The sequence below is a fragment of the Balaenoptera borealis genome (genome assembly GCF_965194805.1).
Source record: "Balaenoptera borealis genome assembly, chromosome: 18".
Classification (NCBI taxonomy): Eukaryota; Metazoa; Chordata; class Mammalia; order Artiodactyla; family Balaenopteridae; genus Balaenoptera; species Balaenoptera borealis.
In genome coordinates this window covers 61,243,464-61,263,313 of record NC_138877.1, presented here as the reverse complement: position 1 = coordinate 61,263,313, position 19,850 = coordinate 61,243,464, and the positions used below count along the sequence as shown (strand labels likewise).

At 36.6% G+C, this 19,850-nt stretch overlaps 1 protein-coding gene across 14 annotated transcripts in view; it reads left to right on the top strand.

Moving 5' to 3' along the window:
- The window catches only part of LOC309615965 (uncharacterized protein), a gene marked incomplete at its 3' end in the record, with an annotated part of 186,047 nt that overhangs the window by 19,903 nt on the left and 146,294 nt on the right, over positions 1 to 19,850 (top strand). For 10 of the 14 annotated variants that reach the window (XR_014237181.1, XR_014237182.1, XR_014237183.1 and 7 more), the window contains one exon: positions 8,054 to 8,157. The exons of 2 other annotated variants lie outside the window; for them this stretch is intronic. Of the gene's footprint in view, positions 1 to 6,495; positions 6,534 to 6,568; positions 6,971 to 8,053; positions 8,158 to 19,850 lie in introns of those variants that run through there. 2 more of the 14 variants (XR_014237191.1, XR_014237192.1) reach the window with 2 other exon arrangements.

Sequence of the window (19,850 nt, the reverse complement as noted above, 5' to 3'; positions counted from 1 at the left end):
CCTGGGATAGGTCAAAGTGTGATCATTATTAACCTTGGTTACAATTTAAATGGCCTAGGGATCTTTTAACAAATACCAATATCACACCAATGGAATCCGAGGTGGGGCCTGGGCACCTGTATTTTAAAAAGCATCCTAAGTGATTCTGATGCAAGCGAACCTGAGAATCCTTGGGTTTGAATCTCTTAGTAATATCAATGAAAAAACAAAACGGTTTGGGGTCATTTTAACCAGGTCATCAACTATTGTTCCTACATGCTCCTGACCCTCTTACTACTCTTTTTTCACTTTCACCCTTTCCTATTTATGAAAATATAAAAAGTTTGGGTTGGACTCATAATCCTGCCAAATCAAAATTTGCTTTGCATATATTAGCTAAGGCCTGGCTACCCTCTTGGCATCAGTCTCCATTTCAGAAAGTATTTCAAATTAGCTTTCTTAAATATGTCATGATCTCATTTGAAAAACTGTCATTCTGAAGTTTATGTTGTAAAAATTTGTTTACATTTATATATATATATATATATATATATTTCTTTTTTTTTTTACCAGTGGTGATTTTTAAATTCAGGCTTATTGAGGAATAATTTACATACAGTAAATTTCACCATTTCAAAATGTACAATATGTTGAATTTTGGCAATGTATATAGTAATATAATCATTGCAATTGAGATATAGCACATTTCTATGACCCCAAACAAGTTTTCTTTTGCCCCTTTGTAGTCAGTCCCCTCCTCCACCATCACCACGGCCCCTAGCAACCACTGATTTGATTCTTGTCCCTGTAGTTTTGTCTTTTCCAGAACGCCACTAAATGGTATCATGCAATATGTAAGGTTTTGTGTCTGTCTGCTTTCACTTCACATAATGCTTTTGAGATTCATCCATGTTGTTTCATGTATCATTCCTTTTTACTGCTGAGTAGTATTTCATTATGTAGATGTATACTATAATTTATATGTCTATTCACCAGTTGATAGACATTTAGGTAATTTCCAGTTTTGAGCTATTACAATAAAGCTGCCACAAGCATTCATGTAGAAGTCTTTGTGTGGGCATATGTTTTTATTTCTCTTGGGTAAATACCAGGAGTGGGATTTCTGGGTTATGTGGTAAGTGTATGTGTAACTTTTTAATTTTTTTTTTTAACATCTTTATTGGAGTATAATTGCTTTACAATGGTGTGTTAGTTTCTGCTTTATAACAAAGTGAATCAGTTATACATATACATATGTTCCCATATCTCTTCCCTCTTGCATCTCCCTCCCTCCCACCCTCCCTATCCCACCCCTCTAGGTGGTCACAAAGCACCGAGCTGATCTCCCTGTGCTATGCAGCTGCTTCCCACTAGCTATCTATTTTACGTTTGGTAGTGTATATATGTCCATGCCACTCTCTCACTTTGTCACAGCTTACCCTTCCCCCTCCCCATATCCTCAAGTCCATTCTCTAGTAGGCCTGTGTCTTTATTCCCATCTTACCACTAGGTTCTTCATGACCTTTTTTTTTTTTTCCTTAGATTCCATATATATGTGTTAGCATACTGTATTTGTTTTTCTCTTCCTGACTTACTTCACTCTGTATGACAGACTCTAACTCCATCCACCTCACTACAAATAACTCAATTTCATTTCTTTTTATGGCTGAGTAATATTCCATTGTGTATATGTGCCACATCTTCACATTTTCACAATGTTGATTCTTCCAATCCAAGAACATGGTATATCTCTCCATCTGTTTGTATCATCTTTAATTTCTTTCATCAGTGTCTTATAGTTTTCTGCATACAGGTCTTTTGTCTCCTTAGGTAGGTTTATTCCTAGGTATTTTATACTTTTTGTTGCAATGGTATATGGGAGTGTTTTCTTAATTTCTCTTTCAGATTTTTCATCATTAGTGTATAGGAATGCAAGAGAGTTCTGTGCATTAATTTGTATCCTGCTACTTTACCAAATTCATTGATTAGCTCTAGTAGTTTTCTGGTAGCATCTTTAGGATTCTCTATGTATAGGATCATGTCATCTGCGAACAGTGACAGCTTTACTTCTTCTTTTCTGATTTGGATTCCTTTTATTTCTTTTTCTTCTCTGATTGCTGTGGCTAAAACTTCCAACACTATGTTGAATAATAGTGGTGAGAGTGGGCAACCTTGTCTTGTTTCTGATCTTAGTGGAAATGGTTTCAGTTTTTCACCATTGAGGACAATGTTGGCTGTGGGTTTGTCATATATGGCCTTTATTATGTTGAGGAAAGTTCCCTCTATGCCTACTTTCTGCAGGGCTTTTATCATAAATGGTGTTGAATTTTTTCAAAAGCTTTCTCTGCATCTATTTAGATGATCATATGGTTTTTCTCCTTCAATTTGTTAATATGGTGTATCATGTTGATTGATTTGCATATATTGAAGAATCCTTGCATTCCTGGAATAAACCCCACTTGATCATGGTGTATGATCCTTTTAATGTGCTGTTGGATTCTGTTTGCTAGTATTTTGTTGAGGATTTTTGCATCTATGTTCATCAGTGATATTGGCCTGTAGTTTTCTTTCTTTGTGACACCTTTGTCTGGTTTTGGTATCAGGGTGATGGTGGCCTCATAGAATGAGTTGGGGAGTGTTCCTCCCTCTGCTGTATTTTGGAAGAGTTTGAGAAGGATAGGTGTTAGCTCTTCTCTAAATGTTTGATAGAATTCGCCTGTGAAGCCATCTGATCCTGGGCTTTTGTTTGTTGGAAGATTTTTAATCACAGTTTCAATTTCAGTGGTTGTGATTGGTCTGTTCGTATTTTCTGTTTCTTCCTGGTTCAGTCTCGGCAGGTTGTGCATTTCTAAGAATTTGTCCATTTCTTCCAGGTTGTCCATTTTATTGGCATAGAGTTGCTTGTAGTAATCTCTCATGATCGTTTGTATTTCTGCAGTGTCAGTGGTTACTTCTCCTTTTTCATTTCTAATTCTATTGATTTGAGTCTTCTCCCTTTTTTTCTTCATGAGTCTGGTTAATGCATTATCAATTTTGTTTATCTTCTCAAAGAACCAGCTTTTAGTTTTATTGATCTTTGCTATCGTTTCCTTCATTTCTTTTCCATTTATTTATGATCTGATCTTTATGATTTCTTTCCTTCTGCTAACTTTGGGGTTCTTTTGTTCTTCTTTCTGTAATTGCTTTAGGTACAAGGTTAGGTTGTTTATTTGAGATGTTTCCTGTTTCTTAAGGTAGGATTGTATTGCTATAAACTTCCCTCTTAGAACTGCTTTTGCTGCGTCCCATAGGTTTTGGGTTGTCGTGTCTCCATTGTCATTTGTTTCTAGGTATTTTTTGATTTCCCCTTTGATTTCTTCAGTGATCACTTGGTTATTAAGTAGTGTACTGTTTAGCCTCCATGTGTTTGTATTTTTTACAGATTTTTTTCCTGTAATTGATATCTAGTCTCATAGCGTTGTGGTCGGAAAAGATACTTGATACGATTTCAATTTTCTTAAATTTACCAAGGCTTGATTTGTGACCCAAGATATGATCTATCCTGGAGAATGTTCCATGAGCACTTGAGAAAAATGTGTATTCTGTTGTTTTTGGGTGGAATGTCCTATAAATATCAATTAAGTCCATCTTGTTTAATGTATCATTTAAAGCTTGTGTTTCCTTATTTATTTTCATTTTGGATGATCTGTCCATTGGTGAAAGTGGGGTGTTAAAGTCCCCTACTATGATTGTGTTGCTGTCGATTTCCCCTTTTATGGCTGTTAGTATTTGCCTTATGTATTGAGGTGCTCCTATGTTGGGTGCATAAATATTTACAATTGTTATACCTTCCTCTTGGATCGATCCCTTGATCATTATGTAGTGTCCTTGTTTGTCTCTTGTAATAGTCTTTATTTTAAAGTCTATTTTGTCTGATATGAGAATTGCTACTCCAGCTTTCTTTTGATTTCCATTTGCATGGAATATCTTTTTCCATCCCCTCACTTTCAGTCTGTATGTGTCCCTAGGTCTGAAGTGGGTCTCTTGTAGACAGCATATATATGGGTCTTGTTTTTGTATCCATTCAGCCAGTCTGTGTCTTTTGGTGGGAGCATTTAATCCATTCACATTTAAGGTAATTATCAATATGTATGTTCCTATTCCCATTTTCTTAAATGTTTTGGGTTTGTTATTGTAGGTCTTTTCCTTCTCTTGTGTTTCTTGCCTAGAGAAGTTCCTTTAGCATTTGTTGTAAAGCTGGTTTGGTGGTGCTGAACTCTCTCAGCTTTTGCTTGTCTGTAAAGATTTTAATTTCTCCATCAAATCTGAATGAGATCCTTGCTGGGTAGAGTAATCTTGCTTGTAGTTTTTTCCCTTTCGTCACTTTAAATATGTCTTGCTATTCCCTTCTGGCTTGCAGAGTTTCTGCTGAAAGATCAGCTGTTAACCTTATGGGGATTCCCTTGTGTGTTATTTGTTGTTTTTCCCTTGCTGCTTTTAATATGTTTTCTTTATATTTAATTTTTGATAGCTTGATTAATATGTGTTTTGGTGTGTTTCTCCTTGCATTTTCCTGTATGGGACTCTGTGCTTCCAGGACTTGATTAACTATTTCCTTTCCCATATTAGGGAAGTTTTCAACTATAATCTCTTCAAATATTTTCTCAGTCCCTTTCTTTTTCTCTTCTTCTTCTGGGACCCCTATAATTCGAATGTTGGTGTGTTGAATGTTGTCCCAGAGGTCTCTGAGACTGTCCTCAGTTCTTTTCATTCTTTTTTCTTTATTCTGCTCTGCAGTAGTTATTTCCACTATTTTATCTTCCAGGTCACTTATCCGTTCTTCTGCCTCCATTATTCTGCTATTGATCCCTTCTAGAGTATTTTTAATTTCATTTATTGTGTTGTTCATTGTTGCTTGGTTCCTCTTTAGTTCTTCTACGTCCTTGTTAAATGTTTCTTGCATTTTGTCTATTCTATTTCCAAGATTTTGGATCATCTTTACTATCATTATTCTGAATTCTTTTTCAGGTAGACTGCCTATTTCCTCTTCATTTGTTAGGTCTGGTGTGTTTTTACCTTGCTCCTTCATCTGCTGTGTGTTTTTCTGTCTTCTCATTTTGCTTATCTTACTGTGTTTGGGGTCTCCTTTTCACAGGCTGCATGTTCGTAGTTCTCATTGTTTTTGGTGTCTGTCCCCAGTGGCTAAGGTTGGTTCAGTGGGTTGTGTAGGCTTCCTGGTGGAGGGAACTAGTGCCTGTGTTCTGGTGGATGAGGCTGGATCTTGTCTTTCTGATGGGCAGGTCCACGTCTGGTGGTGTGTCTTGGGGTGTCTGTGGCCTTATTATGATTTTAGGCAGCCTCTCTGCTAATGGATCGGGCTCTGTTCCTGTCTTGCTAGTTGTTTGGGATAGGGTGTCCAGCACTGTAGCTTGCTGGTCATTGAGTGAAGCTGGGTCTTGGTGTTGAGATGGAGATCTCTGGGAGATTTTCGCCGTTTTGTATTATGTGGAGCTGGGAGGTCTCTTGTGGACCAGTGTCCTGAAGTTGGCTCTCCCACCTCAGAGGCACAGCCCTGATGCCTGGCTGGAGCACCAAGACCCTTTCATCCACATGGCTTAGAATAAAAGGGAGAAAAAATAGAAAGAAAGAAAGAGGATAAAATAAAGATAAAATAAAATAAAGTTATTAAAAAATAAAAAATAATTAAGAAAAAAAATTTTTTTAAAACAAAGCAGTTTTTTAAAAAACATTTTATTTATTTATTTATTTATTTATTTATGTTTGGCTGTGTTGGGTCTTCGTTTCTGTGCTAGGGCTTTCTCTAGTTGCGGCAAGTGGGTGCCACTCTTCATTGTGGTGCGCGGGCCTCTCACTATCGCGGCCTCTCTTGTTGCGGAGCACAGGCTCCAGACGTGCAGGCTCAGTAGTTGTGGCTCATGGGCTTAGTCGCTCTGCGGCATGTGGGATCCTCCCAGACCAGGGCTCGAACCCGTGTGCCCTGCATTGGCAGGCAGCCTCTCAACCACTGTGCCACCAGGGAAGCCCAGAAAAAAATTTTTTAAAAGTAAAAAAAAAAAAAAAAACGGACTGACAGAACCCTAGGACAAATGGTGAAAGCAAAGCTATACAGACAAAATCTTACACAGAAGCATATTCATACACACTCACAAAAAGAGGAAAAGGGGAAAAAATAATATATCTTGTTCCCAAAGTCCACCTCCTCAATTTGGGATGATTTGTTGTCTGTTCAGGTATTCCGCAGATGCAGGTACATCAAGTTGATTGTGGAGCTTTAATCCGCTGCTTCTGAGGCTGCTGGGAGAGATTTCTCTTTCTCTTCTTTGTTCGCACAGCTCCCGGGGCTCAGCTGTGGATTTGGCCCCGCCTCTGCGTGTAGGTTGCCTGAGGGCATCTGTTCTTCCCTCAGACCATACGGGGTTAAAGGAGCAGGTGATTAGCGGGCTCTGGCTCACTCAGGCAGGGCGGGGGGGAGGGGTACGGAGGCTGGGCGAGCCTGCACGGCAGAGGTCGGCGTGAGGTTGCACCAGCCTCAGGCGCGCCATGTGTTCTCCCGGGTAAGTTGTCCCTGGATCACGGGACTCTGGCAGTGGCGGGCTGCACAGGCCCCCGGGAGGGGCGGTGTGGAGAGTGACCTGTGCTTGCACACAGGCTTCTTGGTGGCGGCAGCAGCAGCCTTAGCGTCCCACGCCCGTCTCTGGGGTCCGCATTGTTAGCCGCGGCTCGCGCCTGTCTCTGGAGCTTGTTTAGGCGGCGCTCTGAATCCCCTCTCCTCGCGCACCAGGAAACAAAGAGGCAAGAAAAAGTCTGTTGCCTCTTCGGCAGCTGCAGACTTTTTCCCGGACTCCCTCCCGGCTAGCTGTGGTGCACTAACCCCTTCAGGCTGTGTTCACGCCGCCAACCCCAGTCCTCTCCCTGCGATCCAACCGAAGCCCGAGCCTCAGCTCCCAGCCCCGCCCGCCCCGGCGGGGGAGCAGACAAGCCTCTCGGGCTGGTGAGTGCTGCTCGGCGCCGAGCCTCTGTGCGGGAATCTCTCTGCTTTGCCCTCCGCACCCCTGTGGCTGCGCTCTCCTCCGTGGCTCTGAAGCTTCCCCCCTCTGCCACCCGCAGTCTCTGCCCGCGAAGGGGCTTCCTAGTGCGTGGAAACCTTTCCTCCTTCACGGCTCCCTCCCACTGGTGCAGGTCCCGTCCCTATTCTTTTGTCTCTGTTATTTCTTTTTTCTTTTGCCCTACCCAGGTACGTGGGGAGTTTCTTGCCTTTTGGGAGGTCTGACGTTTTCTGCCAGCGTTCAGTGGGTGTTCTGTAGGAGCAGTTCCACGTGTAGATGTATTTCTGATGTATCTGTGGGGAGGAAGGTGATCTCCGCGTCTTACTCTTCCGCCATATTCTCCTCTCTCTATTTTTTTAAGTCACTGTATTCCATGGTTTTACTCTTTGAACTAATGCTTTCTCTTGTTTTTCCAAAAGTCACTGCCTTCAAAATTCAGACATCACTTTAATTCTAATACAAAAGGATTTTGTAATAAACATCATGTTCAAGTTTATAATTTTATAGGCTGATAATTAATGGCACTCATGTATATTATTGGGTCTGTTCCAACTTCGTTGTCTCCTGATTTTTAAATAAAATCATATCTTATATAAAAATGTCAAATTTTGTAACTTTCAAATTTTTTCATGTAAATATAGTCACAAACCAGAACATACACTCTTAGTTCATGTATCTAAGTTCATGATTATTTAAAAAAAGTCACATTAAATATATTCATTTTTACTTTTCTTTCCTAACCTTCAAGAATGCTTTTCTTTTTCTTTGTGTGGCAATCTCCAATCCTTTTTGTCTTCTAGATTCTGGATTTGCTTTTTTTGTTTTTTCTCATCCGTTGTACTTTATGAATGGCCAGTGTCTGGCACATGTACCATATATTGATTAGTTCTTGCTGCAAAACAAATTACTCAGAAGTTCCATGGCTTAAAATAACAGTCGTTTGTAACTGTTCTTGTCTCTCTGAAGGTTGGCAGAAGTTCACCTGATGTAGGCTGGGCTCAGCTTTGTAACTTTGCTTCTCTGTGCAGATTTATGGGATGCCTGGGGCAGCTCTTCTTCAGGCTGTGGCGACCAGGATGGTTTCCTATTATGTATCTCTCATCCTTCTGATATGACCACAGCACCACTTGAGGTATGTTTTTGTTTGTTTTTCATAAATCTATTTTATTTTTATTTATTTATTTTTGGCTTCATTGGGTCTTCATTGCTGCACCTGGGCTTTCTCTAGTTGTGGCAAGTGCGGGCTTCTTATTGCAGTGGCTTCTCTTGTTGCAGACCACAGGCTCTAGGGTGTGCGGGCTTCAGTAGTTGTGGTACGTGGGCTTCAGTAGTTGTGGCTGGCGCACGGGCTCAGTTGCTCCGCAGCATGTGGGATCTTCCCGGACCAGGGCTCGAACCTGTGTCCCTTGCGTTGGCAGGCGGATTCTTAACCACTGCGCCACCAGGGAAGCCCGAGGTATATTCTTCTCATGAAAATGGCAGAGAGCAAGTGGAAACACAGGAGGACATTAAGGTCTTGGTTCAGAAATTGCTTACTTCTACCCACATGCCATTGATTGAAACAAGTTACAGAGCCAACCCCAAGTCAAAGGATAGAAAAGTCTACCCTGTCCTTCCTGAGGTCATGCAAAAGTATGGATGCAGAAAGAGGGTTGGAATTGAGGCAATAAGTCAATCCATGACACAGCAATACTTCTCATTCTTGTGCTCTTGGCTGATGTCATTTACCTGTTAAATCAGTCTTTCCTATTGAGCTAAGATTGGTCTCAGAATTGTTCTCAAGTCAGTGTTCTATGAAGCTATGCAAAATTGATTCCCTAATAGAGTAGGAACTGTTTTCCCTTCCTTATCTAGTGTTTGCTTTCTTCATGTTGATTGTTTCTTCCTCCTTTATATTAAACATTAAAATTAGATTGGCTGACCAGTATAAAGCATTAGTTACTCAACATATTTTTATTTAACAAATAGTTCATTTTTGCCTTCTGTTAGGACAAGACTGTAGGGAGGGATGACACTTCTCTGCCCTCTTAAGGGCAGATGTATGGCCACTGACTTATGTTCCTAATGGAACGTGAGCAGAAGTGACCCATGTTTCTTCCAGGATGAATCCTTTAATTTTGAGACTCTTCCGTGCTTTTACCCTTGCCATGTGGTCATGGAAGCAAATATTGATCTGGAGACCCTGGGTCATTACATAGAAAACAAGATTCCCCTTAAGCATCAGCCAGACTCACCACCTGTTTGCTTAAGTGAGGAATAAAACTTTTTTAGGCCACCGAGATTTTGGGACTTTCTGTTACCCCAAAACTTAACCTTACTGTGAACAAACTGTGTTTTCCCAAAACTGAAGCTGAAGATAAAGATATGTATAAATGAATGCAATTCACTGGAGCCAATTCACAATTTTAGATGAACAAGAACAATATAATCATAGAGGTCTAGGAAAAGAAGACCTCAGCAGACAAATGTGAGTGATTTTCAATAGTTCTTTTTCTTATCATGGGTAGCAACTCAAATTGATGGCCTTTGAAAGAGCTCTCATGCTGATCACTATATCTACCCAAGTAGGAGAAAATTTAAAAAAACAAAACAAAAAAAACTAAGTGAGAAAAGGAGAGGCTTAAAAACACCAAGCAAAGGGGGTATCCTTGGCAAATGTTCCTTTTCTGCTGTCACTCCCACCTGACTGAACTGATGTTTGTATATGGGGGTATTGATTGGGAAGGTATCTTTGAAGAAGTTGTCTATTCAGCCTTTGTTTTACATCAGGCTAATCTTGGACTGAAATTTAAGACGCTGCTCTTACAACTCTCTGAATTGATTTATCTTTTGCCTGCCCTGCAAAATTGATTTTTGACATTTATTTTGGTATCCTGGAAAGTACAAAGTTGAGACTTTGATATATTTGTGGACAGAGACAGGTAATATTTTTTTTGACATTTGGCACAGAAGTGTCCTAATTCATAAAATATTTAGGGACATTCTTAAGAATGTTCAGGAACATTGCTTCAATTCGTAGGGACCCAACCAGTCCCTTGAGAAAGAACTTGAACACTATATAGAGTTAGGGCTCAGATATATAGAAACAGACTGATAGACTGATGGACCTGGAAGCAAGGAAGGATATGAAGAGTTCCTGTTGGAGAATTACCATGAATGAGAAAGGAATCTGGTAATGTAAGCCAGAATAAACAGGTAAGGATGGATGTCAAGTGTGGTAGAAGTACTAGGTATAGAATGAAGCTGTGCTTTAATACTCTCAAGTCCAGAAGGTTATCAGTGCTCATGGGCTTTGAGAAGAAAAGGGCTGAGATAAACACAAAAGCCTAGGGAACTGGAGGCATGGTTCTCCTGTGACTAACCACCGCCCCAGCCCTCAGAGACCTGAAGGTAAGATGTGGGAATCACTTACTTATTTCCTGAGATAAAAAAAAAATTACCAGAAACATGACGGTTGGCCGCAGCATAAATATGGAACAATGAACTATCCCAGTTTACAGACAGCAAGAACTGAGAACTCAAAGTGCAGAACAACTGTTGGAAACTGATCATATGTGAGACACACCCCTCATGTCAGGACTCCCAATAGGAAAGAGACTGTACTTTTGGAGCCATAAAAATGGTAAGGTTTGGGTGCCTAGAATATAACTGAAACTATCTCTGGAAGATGATAAATCTGAAATCTGAAATATATATATCTCAATTTTATGTGAAATATACATCTTCAATTTCAGTTTAAGATTAGCTTGATATAAAAGCAAAGGCTGAATAGACAACTTCTGTAAAGATATCTTCCCAATCAATACCTCCATATTTAAACCTCAGGGCAAACATTTTAGTGAAACGTACATACATACAAAAAGAGGACTAATAATAAATGTAGAACTCAAGGAACTTCCACAAAATGAACAGATAAGTAACTCCAGAACCCAGATCAAGAAATGGAATATTACCAGCATCCCTGAAGCCTCTTCATTCACCCTTCCAGTCAATATACCTTCAAGACTGACATAGCGTAGTTTTGCTTGATCTTGAACTTTGTATACATGGAACCACACAGTAGACATTTTTTGTATCTGGCTTCTTTGACTCAACATTTTATGTCTGAGATTTATTCCTTTTGCATGTAGTTTTAATTTGTTAATTTCTTATTGCCCTATAGTAATCCACAGCATGAATATAGCACAATTTATTTATCCATTCTAGTGATGATGGATTTTTTTTTCCAGCTTGAATTTACTAGGAATGGTGCTAATGTGAACCTTCTAGCATATGTGTTTTGATGAACATTTGTACAAACTTCTGTTCTTTGTATAACTAGGCATGAAATTACAGGGTCATAAGAGGATGCATATATATAGCTTACTGTAATGAACAGTTTTCCACACTGGTTGTACCAATTTACATTTCCATCGACAGTATATGAAATTTACACTTGTTCCATGTCATTACTAACACTTGATACCGTCTTTTATTTTTTCATTTTAGCCATTCCTGTGTAATTATAATAGCCTCTCACTGTGGTTTTAAATTGAATTTCACTGATGACTAATGATGTTGAGCACTTTTTCATATGTTATTAGACATTTTGATATATTTTTTAATGAACTGTTCAATTTTTTTGGTGGCTTTTTTCCTATTAATTTGTCTTTTCCTCATTGATATGTCTTTGATAATTACTTCTTATGTCAGAACATATTCTGAATTATTTCAATATTTTAAAGTTTGTTGTCTTTCATTATGGCCCAGATTATGGTCAATTTTGGTAAATAGCCCATAAATATTTGAAACAAATGTTAATTCTATCACTCTAGCACATTTTACATATGCTAATTAGGTAAAGTTTGTTAATTTTAGATATTTTATATCTTTACTATTTTTGTATGATTTTTCTGCCAGCTATCTAGAGACCTGTGTTAAAATCTTCATATATGATTGGGGATGCACATTTTCTTTATTTCTGTAAAATTTCGCTTACAGTTTTTGAAACTATGTTTTTGGATACACATAGATTTAGGATTGTGATATCTTTCTCTTGATTGATCTCTTTAGCATTATGAAATATGCCTTTTTATCTGTGGGAATCCTTCTTGCCTTAAAATCTAATTTAACTGCTACTGATAGAACTGCACTATCTATGTGTCTATCATCTATCAAGTATTATTATTAGCATGGTACAGGTTTTCCTATCCTTATTTTCTCAAACTTTCTGTGTTCTTGTATTTAAAGTGTGTTTTTCTTTTTATAAATAGTATATAGTTGGATGTAAGCAGCATGTAGTTTGCCTTTTATTTGGAGTATTTAGTCCAAATTCATTTAATGTAATATTGATGCAGTTGAGTTTATAGATACCATTGTATTACTTGTTATCTTTTTGGCCCACCTGTATTATGTCTTCTTTACTTCTGTGCTTTTAATTTGAATAACCAAATATGATTTTTTATTATTTAAATTTTCTCTTCTAAGAACAATGTGGTAGCTGCTAGCTGCAGGTGGCTATTTAAATAAAATTAAAATTTTAGTTGCTCAGTCATACTAGCCACATTTCAAGTGGATAATCATCTCATATGGCTAATGGTTAAGATATTGTCGGTATAGATATAGGACATTTCTCTCATTTCAGAAAAATCTATTACACAGTATGGTTCTAGAGGGTGCTACCTGCATCTTTATTAGGGTCTACCTTAAATTATTATTTTTACCACTTGCCTCATAATGCTAGACTACTCTTTTTTTTTAACATCTTTATTGGAGTATAATTGCTTTACAATGGTGTGTTAGTTTCTGCTTTATAACAATGTGAATCAGCTATACATATACATATATCCCCATATCTCCTCCCTCTTGCGTCTGCCTCCCATCCTCCCTATCCCACCCCTCTGGGTGGTCACAAAGCACTGAGCTGATCCCCCTGTGCTATGCGGCTGCTTCCCACTAGCTATCTATTTTACATTTGGTAGTGTATATATGTCCATGCCACTCTCTCACTTTGTCCCAGCTTACCCTTCCCCCTCCCTGTGTCCTCAAGTCTATTCTCTACATCTGTGTCTTTATTCCTGTCCTGCCCCTAGGTTTTTCAGAACCTTTTTTTTTTTAGATTCCATATATATGTGTTAGCATATAGTATTTGTTTTTCTCTTTCTGACTTACTTCACTCTATATGACAGACTCTAGGTCCATCCACCTCACTACAAATAGATCAATTTTGTTATTTATGGCTGAGTAATATTCCATTGTATATATGTGCCACATCTTCTCTATCCATTCATCTGTCGATGGACACTTAGGTTGCTTCCATATCCTGGCTCTTGTAAATAGTGCTGCAATGAACATTGTGGTACATGACTCTTTTTGAATTATGGTTTTCTCAGGGTATATGCCCAGTAGTGGGATTGCTGGGTCGTATGGTAGTTCTATTTTTGGTTTTTAAAGGAACCTCCATACTGTTCTCCATAGTGGCTGTACCAATTTACATTCCCACCAACAGTGCAAGAGGGTTCCCTTTTCTTCACACCTCTCCAGCATTTACTGTTTGTAGATTTTTAGATGATGGCCATTCTGACTGGTGTGAGGTGATACCTCATTATAGTTTTGATTTGCATTTCTCTAATGATTAGTGATGTTGACCATCCTTTCATATGTTTGTTGGCAATCTGTATATCTTCTTTGGAGAATGTCTATTTAGGTCTTCTGCCCATTTTTTGATTGGGTTGTTTTTTGTTTTTTGATATTGAGCTGCATGAGTTGCTTATAAATTTTGGAGATTAATCCTTTGTCAGTTGATTCATTTGCAAATATTTTCTCCCATTCTGAGGGTGGTCTTTTCGTCTTGTTTATGGGTTCCTTTGCTGTGCAAAAGCTTTTAAGTTTCATGAGGTCCCATTTTTTTATTTTGGTTTTTATTTCCATTTCTCTAGGAGGTGGGTCAAAAAGAATCTTGCTGTGATTTATGTCATAGAGTGTTCTGCCTATGTTTTCCTCTAAGAGTTTGATAGGGTCTGGCCTTACATTTAGGTCTTTAATCCATTTTGAGTTTATTTTTGTGCATGGTGTTAAGGAGTATTCTAATTTCATTCTTTTACATGTAGCTGTCCAGTTTTCCCAGCACCACTTATTGAAGAGGCTGTCTTTTCTCCATTGTATATTCTTGCCTCCTGTATCAAAAATAAGGTGACTATATGTGCGTGGGCTTATCTCTGGGCTTTCTATCCTGTTCCATTGATCTATATTTCTGTTTTTGTGCCAGTACCATACTGTCTTGATTACTGTAGCTTTGTAGTATAATCTGAAGTCAGGGAGCCTGATTCCTCCAGCTCTGTTTTTCTTTCTCAAGATTGCTTTGGCTATTTGGGGTCTTTTGTCTTTCCATACAAATTGTGAAATTTTTGGTTCTAGTTCTGTGAAAAATGCCACTGGTAGTTTGTTAGGGATTGCATTGAATCTGTAGATTGCTTTGGGTAGTAGAGTCATTTTCACAATGTTGATTCTTTCAATCCAAGAACATGGTATATCTCTCCATCTGTTTGTATCATCTTTAACTTCTTTCATCAGTGTCTTATAGTTTTCTGCATACAGGTCTTTTGTCTCCTTAGGTAGGTTTATTCCTAGGAGAATATTCTAACTCTTATACTTTTCCAAAATGTTGTGTTATTATTGTCATTCATTTAAATTCTATATATTTTAATAAGCTTTTAATTTTCCATTTGCTTTAGAATTACAGAAAAATTATGAAGATGCTACAGAGTTTCTATATAAATCACACCCAATTTGCCCCATTATACATCTTACATTATTATAATACTTTTGTCACAGTTAACTAATATTGACATATTATTAATGAAAGTCCATACTTTCTTAAGATTTTCTTAATTTTTACCTAGTGATCTTTTTCTATTCTAGAATCCTATCTAGGATACCAAATTATATTTAGTTGACATGTCAATACATTTTAAAAAATTCTCAAGACTTACTGTTACTTTGTACCACTGATATTTGCTTGTATGTGCCCTGTGCCCAGAAAGAATGGCTGCAGATATTCAGGTCACTTCTGCATGGTTCTTCCATGTCCAGTTTATTAGTTGCTAGTTTTTGTTGCTTCTGCAGTAATATGATGTTTTAAATAAATGTGACTTTTGTATTTTATCTACCTTTTGTAGTCCTTTGTGGGAGCATTGGTGTAGTATGAATAACTCAATCCTTCTCTTAGTTCAGATTTTCTAGATTTTATTTTTGTCTGAACGATGGCTTTTCAGAGCATGGAGATTAGGATAAATATGGCACATGTTTAGCCATAAAATTATTATTTATAAAATTACTTTCAGAAATAAAAATAACATTAAGAAACTCTCCACATAACCCTGAAATGTATAAATATTTTCATTTTTTTCTCATTATTTATGGTAAAATTTTATAGTGCCTTATACAACACTGTCTAATATTACAGCATGTTGACTCTATGTACCTACCATTTGAGCACAAATAAGCCTTACTTTGTTGTAATACAGAGCGAGTTCATTAAGACCATAGGTGCAAAGGAACAATTATTTTTTTAGTTTCCTTAATGTTGTTTTGTGAACTTTCTTAGTAAGGCCCTTTGAACTTGCACGATTTCTGCCAAGGGTAACCTGTTCGCAGGCTTTGATACTTTGTCTTCATTATTCTCAGTTTTCTGCCTAGTAACAAAGTTTGTTAGTTAAGCTAATAGCCATGAATTGTGGTTCATTAATTGAAACTTCAGATTCACTGGTTTTAATAAAAAAGCCCACAGTCACTTCTTAAATCACTTTCAGATGAAGTTAATTTCTTCTAATCATTTTTGTTGTTGTTGCTTCTTTTTCAATCTTTGTGCAAAAATAATTACTAGAGATTGATTCATGAAAAATAACTAAATGGTTCAGTTTGTACAATGAGTAAACTAGAAAACATAAAATCCTGATATTCTTTTCAGGTGATATCACTTCAGAATGATCTGATAAATAGGATTAAAAAAACTGGAAAAGATTTTTATAATCTTTTTTTTTTCAGTTTTTGAGATTAAATAGTAAAAAATGTAAGAGAGACAATTATATAATTTTATGAAGACCTTAACGTGGCAAGTTTTAAATTTTAATTCACTTTCTTGGTGTTATCACAAAGTACTTTGTTTCAAGACAGCATCATGTAGTTCTGAACTATTTTTTCTTTTTCCTAAAATTATTTCAGTAAAAATTCCAAATATACAAGAAAAATATTTTACATATAACACAAATTTAATATATATGTATGTGTATATATATATGTTAACACATACATACAAGCATACACACACATTACAAATAGAAATATAAATAATATTCTGTTGAATCTGTAATGGTAGAAAATATAATTTTCAGTTGTCCCATATCTTGTCACCTCTCGGGAGAAAAGTGATCTTCATTATGTGGTCAGCTTTCAAAGTTGAGTGAAAGTTTACTTGCTAGTTACAGTGCTTGAACTCCTGTATAGTAAATTAGGTTCTACAAAGCTCCCATGTATTTACTGGAGTTTAACAAAACTGCATGATTTTGTACTACTTGGGTATCAGCAGGAAGCAACCCCTGGGAGAAGAAATCACAGCTGGGAGCAATTAAGACTGATTAGTTTGTGGCTGAGGAAATCAAAATGGAAAGAAACTTCTCTTCGGGGGGAATTAGGAGCTGCATTCCCAAGCATTTCCGAATTAAGTGCAATTCTCAGAGGAATTTAAGACTGAGGGAAAAATGTGAATTTCAAATATTTCGAGCTTTTCTCAGCTTATTTAACTTCTGCATAATCACTATGTGTTGACTCTTGGATATTTGAAGGAAAAGAAGTTCAAGTAAATTGACCAACTTTTCTTTTTACATATTTCCTTTTTTCCACATAGCTGAAGTTTTCCTTAATATTTTCATTTGCCCTTATAGACAGAATATAGATGGTTTCATAACTTTTTACTATTCATTTTATAGCGATTGGGTTAGCTGTGCTTTCTGAGATATTGGCAAAGCATAAATATCAGTTCTCTTGAAAAAAATACACATTATTGTGTATGAGATTGGTCTGAATTATCTTTCAGAAACTGTAAAATAGTCCAGTTGAAATTTTAAGCAAGAAATATGCAGAAACTTTTTACATAATTCCTGAAACTGCCATCTTGGATAAAAAATTGGTTTCTAAAGAGCTAGTAAGGATGTGCTTAATAAAGCAAAATAAATTAAATATAATAATAGAATGCATAGTTTATACTGGTTTCTTTTCCTTTATATTTGAATTATAGGTATGCATTAGAAACATATTTCTTTTGAATAGGCTGAATTGGGTTGCTAACAAATTATAATATAAATGTAAATTAAATAGGAAGTTGTTTTTCTAGATTTTTAAAAATAATCTATCAGAGATTCATTTATTCTCAATTCTACTTGTTAGTTGGTACTAACCTTGTTTTATGTGGATACCTTTGTTACTGTATTGAACCTTCTATAGCAGAAATATTATGACAATACTAGGATGTTATAAGCAATAATGATTCTATTTTTCTTTCTCTTAACAGATAGAATGGGTTATTTTCATATGTAACCATCTATCTAACATGATATTAATCTGTATCCAGATTTTCAAAATAATCTTTTAAAAAATTTTTCCTCTTGCCTTTCATTCCATCTCTCTCTCTCCCCTCTCTCACTATTGGGTGTGCTGAAAATATTACAGATGAGGAGCAAAGTGAAGGCCAATATTTGAAAACATATTCCAAATAATCACTTTGAAGGACTGAAGGTACAAAGGGCATAAACAATGTAAGAGAAGGAATGCATAATTATTAACTACAAAAGATATGGCTTGGTGGGGTGATAAATAACTGAACCAAAAATTGCCTTGAGTTTTATTTCTAGATATACCTCTGTGTCACCTCAGTTAGTTTCCTTTAATTTATTTCACTACTTTAACCACTTTAGAGAGTGACTATGCTAATTCTGGATGATTGGATAACCTTAATGTTATATTTTTAGAAAAAGCTTCATTAAAAATATATTGAGAATCATACACGTTATTTCTGGTCTGGGGCAATTATTAACTAAATTATAGGAAGTCATGGTTCAAAATTCTGCAATTGCTGACCAGGGATATATGAAAAGGGATGGTTATTGCCCCAGTTGATTTTCTGTTTCCTAAACCAGTACTCAACTTTTTATGTTTACGTCCCATGAGTTCTTCTATAAAAGAACCCAAGTTTCAACATAAGAAACACAAAAGCTCATTTCCACATTGGAAATGCATATATTTACCTACATTACAAAGACATTCACAGTAAGATCTACCAACATAAATCACTGCATTAATGTTGGGGGTATATATTCTTGACACTGGAGATTTTATATCTGATAATACTGTTTTTCTCGGGCAGGACAAAATACATTACTATCATTAGTAGTTTAATAGAGCTGCTACCTACGCTGACAAGACAGTAATAAAAAGGCCAGCACATTGCGAGTGAAGTGGTGTGGAGTCTACAAAGAACCACAGAAACCATTAGAAAGAAAGCCCCGGAAATGAGTTAAGCACAAGTCTCAATTTCCAAGTTTATCCTATATGATCCATAGCAGGTCAGGTCAGCAATATATTCCTACTTGCAACTGGATGTGGGAGTTAAATTATCAATAGAAAGAATTCTTGGAACATTTAGGAAAGCGCTTCTTGTCACCAGTGGTCTTCAAACTGGGACACATATAATCTAGGAGTGAAAGAAAACTTTCCAAGGGGTAAGAAAGCCCGGGTGTTTTTAAGGGACAGTTTTCAGATCTTCCACGTTACTATGAACTCTTTCCTAAAATTAGTCTGTGACTGCTTTCACAATAATACTAAATAATAATAAAGCATCCCTCTTCACCCCAAATCTTACTACAGAGTTTTAGACCCCTTTGGATACTTCTGTGAAAGCTTTAAGGGCTGACAAAGCACAAAAACCCTCAGAGATTACCATCTTTCCCTCCTTGTACATATTCTCTTAAGCATACAGTATGGCATTAGAAAGCAGGGTATTTTGCTCTGTATGGGATCTTCATGGAATCTTCTGAATTCAGGTGTTTGGTAGCGTTGCACTGTGGGATTAATGGCCACATTTATTCAAAGGTTTTCTTTTTCTTTTCATCATCTGTCCTCTTATGAAAAATGCACTCCTTTAGCAGGAGAGTCTCATGAAAGCACATCTAAACGAATATCAGTATGAAATAGTGAACAGTAAAAATGTTTTTCCCATGTATGTAAAAATAAACCATTCTTTTCCACTATTCTCAATATTCATCCTTGGAAAGATTTTTAAAAATTACCTTCAAATAACCAAAGCAAACATAGATTATTGACAATGCCTTTTAAATTCTAACTGAAATATTTTCAAGTGCTACCAATTTGTTCATGATTCATTGACTAAAAGTCTAAGGCTAGGATTTTGTTATGATTTCTTTGAGATTCATAATAAGTCATATTATGAAATATTTATTCCAATTATGGCTAACCCTTATCTTATTTTACCATCTAATATTTAATATTTTCTGCCATCTATAGACAAAGTCTAAAATCACATAGTAGCTCAGGGATAGATTTAACAGTATATGCCTTTCCATTTCATTGAGTACATTAAAAAAGTTCAGTCATGATATATATAGTTAAATGAGTTGTTTCTGATTTTGATGCTTGATTATTTAATTATTCTACTAAGTTGAATCTAGGACTTCAATACTTGCACATAAACATTTTTCAAAGAATACAGATAAGTTTAATTTTAGCTATTATAGTATATTCAGTTATATTATATCTCATTACAAATTAAAGAGA